We start from the raw sequence: 5,282 nt of genomic DNA on the forward strand, positions 1-5,282 counted from the left end.
GATTCCTAACCCATAGGGTTCAATATGATGTCGGTCCACCTTTTGCAGCTATTACAGCTTCAACTCTTCTGGGAAGACTGTCCACAAGGTTGCGGAGTGTGTTTATAGGAAATTTTGACCATTCTTCCAAAAGTGCATTGGTGAGGTCACACACTGATGTTGGTGGAGAAGGCCTGGCTCTCAGTCTCCGTTCTAATTCATCCCAAAGGTGTTCTATCGGGTTCAGGTCAGGACTCTGTGCAGGCCAGTCAAGTTCATCCACACCAGACTCTGTCATCCATGTCTTTATGGACCTTGCTTTGTGCACTGGTGCACAGTCATGTTGGAAGGGGAAGGGGCCCGCTCCAAATTGTTCCCACAAGGTTGGGAGCATGGAATTGTCCAAAATGTTTTGGTATCCTGGAGCATTCAAAGTTCCTTTCACTGGAACTAAGGGGCCAAGCCCGACTCCTGAAAAACAACCCCACACCATAATTCTTCCTCCACCAAATTTCACACAATGCAGTCTGAAATGTGCCGTTCTCCTGGCAACCTCCAAACCCAGACTGGTCCATCAGAAATTTTCACGACTGGATTTGTTGCACAAGTGGCATCCTATGACAGTTCCACGCTGGAAATCCCTGAGTGGCCCATTCTTTCGCAAATGTCGGTAGAAACAGTCTCCATGTCTAAGTGCTTGATTTTATACACCGAGCCAAGTTGATATATTTATTTATTTACATTTATTGATTAGGACACCTGACTCTGATCATTTGGATGGGTGGCAATATATATATATATATATATATATATATATATATATATATATATATATATATATATATATATATATATATTAGGGCTGCAACAACTAATAGATTAAATCGATTGAAATCGATTATAAAAATAGTTGGCGATTAATTTAGTCATCGATTCGTTAGATCTATGCTATGCGCATGCGCTGAGGCTAGTTTTTTATTTATTTATTTATTTTTATAAACCTTTATTTATAAACTGCAACATTTACAAACAGCTGAAAAACAATAATCAAAATAAGTATGGTGCCAGTATGCTGTTTTTTCCCCCAATAAAATACTGGAAAGGATAGAAATGTACTTTGTATCTTTTATCCGATTATGAATCGATTAATCGAAGTAATAATCGACAGATTAATCGATTATCAAATTAGTTGTTAGTTGCAGCCCTAATATATATATATATATATATATATATATATATATATCCAATATTTTAGAATAATTCCCCCCAATAAAGAAACTTTTGTAAAAAGTAAATTAATAATTAAAATAAAGTACATTTTAATGATTCAGTTTCACTTTACTGGAAAAGATAGAAATGTAGTTTGTCTCTTTTATCCGATTATTAATCGATTAATAGAAGTAATAATCGACAGATTAATCGATTATCAAATTAGTTGTTAGTTGCAGCCCTATATATATATATATATATATATATATATATATATATATATATATATATACATACAATATTTTTAGAATAATTCCCCCCAATAAAGAAACATTTGTAAAAAGTAAATTAATAATTAAAATAAATTACATTTTAATAATTAAGTTTCACATCTTATTGTATAACTGCAACCAGTGATTGTTTGGGTGATAATAAATTAAAAAAAAAACAGTAAAAAAATTAAATAAAAACAACTATAATAACGAGCCACTCTTTTAAACGGCTCTTGGAAGGAATGGCTCCTGAAGAGAGCCATGAATCGCATCCCTGACCTGAAGGTCATGTCATCTCCACATCTCCATCACAAAGACCCGCTTCAAGCCTTCCAAATGAGCGCTTACATGATCAATAACGAGCTCTGCGGTGACGCAATCGCCAAAGTTCTGCACCAGCATGACATTTAACCTGCTGACCTACTATCAACATGTCACCATCCTGCACTGCGGAATATTTACCTTCTGCAGCCGCTCCACTCAGCAAGGGCGCACATGTTGCAGCGTGGCGCAGTTCGCCACTTAAATGTGTAACCCACTTCCTTTTCTCGCCACGATCACCACGTCAACGTGCACACAAGTGCGTTGTGACGCAACACTTCAGCTAAGCACAAGGCAGCGTCAATGCAAACACTAAACAGCACGCAGCACGGCCATGCCATTTTAAATAATTGATGCTTTTATGTTCGCTTTCTGCACCGCTGACGCACACGACTTCATGGCTTCCCCTCTTGGTAAACAAAACGAGTCTTACCTGCGCGGAATGAAGTGATGTTTTCAGAAGTGAAGGGGATGCAATAACAAGACACTGCAGAATAGTCGCCTCATTGGACTAGCAGGTGAATAATAGAGCATGCATCGGTGAAAGTGTCCCGTTTGCATCGCAATAAAATGTCCATTACGATTAAAAAATGTATAGTTTGTTCCTTCCCTGTCGCTAATCTGCCTTCCTGCAAGCATCAGTCGCTGCGCACCCGGGCAGAATATCCTCCCCCCTGCCCTGATGCCTTCTTGTGCAGCACACTCGGCCCGCTGTCCCTGCTGAGTGACAGCACAGCCGGCCAATAGGAGGAGGCCAAGGCTGTCAGCGCTGGCCAATAGGAGCGCGCGGTCTCCTTGTTGCCAAGGCTGGCAGGAAGCTTGTCTGCAGAGTGACAGGAAGGACTCGAGCGGCGTTTTTTATTTTTTTTATTTTATTTTTAAAGGAGTCAGCGTTTAACCCAACAGCAAATACACTATATGGCCAAAAGTATTTGGCCACCCATCCAAATGATGAGAATCAGGTGTCCTAATCACTTAGGCACGGAGACAGTTTCTACAAACATTTGTGAAAGAATGGGCCGCTCTCAGTGATTTCCAGCGTGGAACTGTCACAGGATGCCACCTGTGCAACAAATCCAGTCGTGAAATGTCCTCGCTCCTAAATATCGGCTTTATTATAAGAAAAATGGAAAAGTTTGGGAACAACAGCAACTCAGTGGTAGGCCACGTAAACTGACAGAGAGGGATCAGCGGATGCTGAAGCGCATAGTGCAAAGACTTTCTGCACAGTCATGTGACCTTCCAATTAGCCCACGTACAGTACGCAGAGAGCTTCGTGGAATGGGTTTCCATGGCCGAGCAGCTGCATCTAAGTCATATCAATCAATCAAAGTTTACTTATATAGCCCTAAATCACGAGTGTCTCAAAGGGCTGCACAAGCCACAACGACATCCTCGGTTCAGATCCCACATAAGGGCAAGGAAAAACTCACCCCAATGAGATGACAATGAGAAACCTTGGAGGGGACCGCAGATGTGGGGACCCTCCCCTGGGCGACTGGTGCAATGGACGTCGAGTGGATCTAGCATAATATTGTGAGAGTCCAGTCCATAGTGGATCTAACATAATAGTGAGAGTCCAGTCCATAGTGGATCTAACATAATAGTGTGAGAGTCCAGTCCATAGTGGATCAAACATAATAGTGTGAGAGTCCAGTCCATAGTGGATCTAACATAATAGTGAGAGTCCAGTCCATAGTGGATCTAACATAATAGTGAGAGTCCAGTCCATAGTGGATCTAACATAATAGTGTGAGAGTCCAGTCCATAGTGGATCTAACATAATAGTGTGAGAGTCCAGTCCATAGTGGATCTAACATAATAGTGAGAGTCCAGTCCATAGTGGATCTAACATAATAGTGAGAGTCCAGTCCATAGTGGATCTAACATAATAGTGAGAGTCCAGTCCATAGTGGATCTAGTTAATAGTGTGAGAGTCCAGTCCATAGTGGATCTAGTTAATAGTGTGAGAGTCCAGTCCATAGTGGATCTAACATAATAGTTAGAGTCCAGTCCATAGTGGATCTAACATAATAGCGTGAGAGTCCAGTCCATAGTGGATCTAGCATAATAGTGTGAGAGTCCAGTCCATAGTGGATATAACATAATATTGTGAGAGTCCAGTCCATAGTGGATCTAATATAATAGTGTGAGAGTCCAGTCCATAGTGGATCGAACATAATAGTGAGAGTCCAGTCCATAGTAGATCTAACATAATAGTGTGAGAGTCCAGTCCGTAGTGGATCTAACATAATACTGAGAGTCCAGTCCATTGGGGATCTAACATAACAGTGTGAGAGTCCAGTCCATAGTGGATCTAACATAATAGTGAGAGTCCAGTCCATAGTGGATCTAACATAATAGTGAGAGTCCAGTCCATAGTGGATCTAACATAATAGTGTGAGAGTCCAGTCCATAGTGGATCTAACATAATAGTGAGAGTCCAGTCCATAGTGGATCTAACATAATAGTGAGAGTCCAGTCCATAGTGGATCTAACATAATAGTGAGAGTCCAGTCCATAGTGGATCTAAATTAATAGTGAGAGTCCAGTCCATAGTAGATCTAACATAATAGTGAGAGTCCAGTCCATAGTGGATCTAACATAACAGTGTGAGAGTCCAGTCCATAGTGGATCTAACATAATAGTGTGAGGGTCCAGTCCATAGTGGATCTAACATAATAGTGAGAGTCCAGTCCATAGTGGATCTAACATAATAGTGTGAGAGTCCAGTCCATAGTGGATCTAGCATAATAGTGAGAGTCCAGTCGATAGTGGATCTAACATAATAGTGTGAGAGTCCAGTCCATAGTGGATCTAACATAATAGTGAGAGTCCAGTCCATAGTGGATCTAACATAATAGTGTGAGAGTCCAGTCCATAGTGGATCTAACATAATAGTGTGAGAGTCCAGTCCATAGTGGATCTAACATAATAGTGAGAGTCCAGTCCATAGTGGATCTAACATAATAGTGTGAGAGTCCAGTCCATAGTGGATCTAACATAATAGTGAGAGTCCAGTCCATAGTGGATCTAACATAATAGTGAGAGTCCAGTCCATAGTAGATCGAACATAATAGTGAGAGTCCAGTCCATAGTGGATCTAACATAATAGTGAGAGTCCAGTCCATAGTGGATCTAACATAACAGTGTGAGAGTCCAGTCCATAGTGGATCTAACATAATAGTGTGAGAGTCCAGTCCATAGTGGATCCAACACAATAGTGAGAGTCCAGTCCATAGTGGATCTAACATAATAGTGTGAGAGTCCAGTCCATAGTGGATCTAACATAATAGTGAGAGTCCAGTCCATAGTGGATCTAACATAATAGTGTGAGGGTCCAGTCCATAGTGGATCTAACATAATAGTGAGAGTCCAGTCCATAGTGGATCTAACATAATAGTGTGAGAGTCCAGTCCATAGTGGATCTAGCATAATAGTGAGAGTCCAGTCGATAGTGGATCTAACATAATAGTGTGAGAGTCCAGTCCATAGTGGATC

The 5,282-nt window shown here is 40.8% G+C and overlaps 1 protein-coding gene across 1 annotated transcript in view; it reads right to left on the minus strand.

The window, feature by feature from the left end:
* Positions 1-2,448, minus strand: part of LOC133576530 (protein ABHD8-like) — a 30,576-nt gene extending 28,128 nt beyond the window's left edge. The window contains exon 1 of the mRNA XM_061929829.2: positions 2,215-2,448. The gene's annotated coding sequence lies outside the window, so the exon portion shown is untranslated. The remainder of the gene's footprint in view (positions 1-2,214) is intronic.
* Positions 2,449-5,282: the final 2,834 nt, after the last annotated feature.

The sequence above is a fragment of the Nerophis lumbriciformis genome, linkage group LG03 (assembly GCF_033978685.3).
Source record: "Nerophis lumbriciformis linkage group LG03, RoL_Nlum_v2.1, whole genome shotgun sequence".
In the NCBI taxonomy this organism is placed as follows: domain Eukaryota; kingdom Metazoa; phylum Chordata; class Actinopteri; order Syngnathiformes; family Syngnathidae; genus Nerophis; species Nerophis lumbriciformis.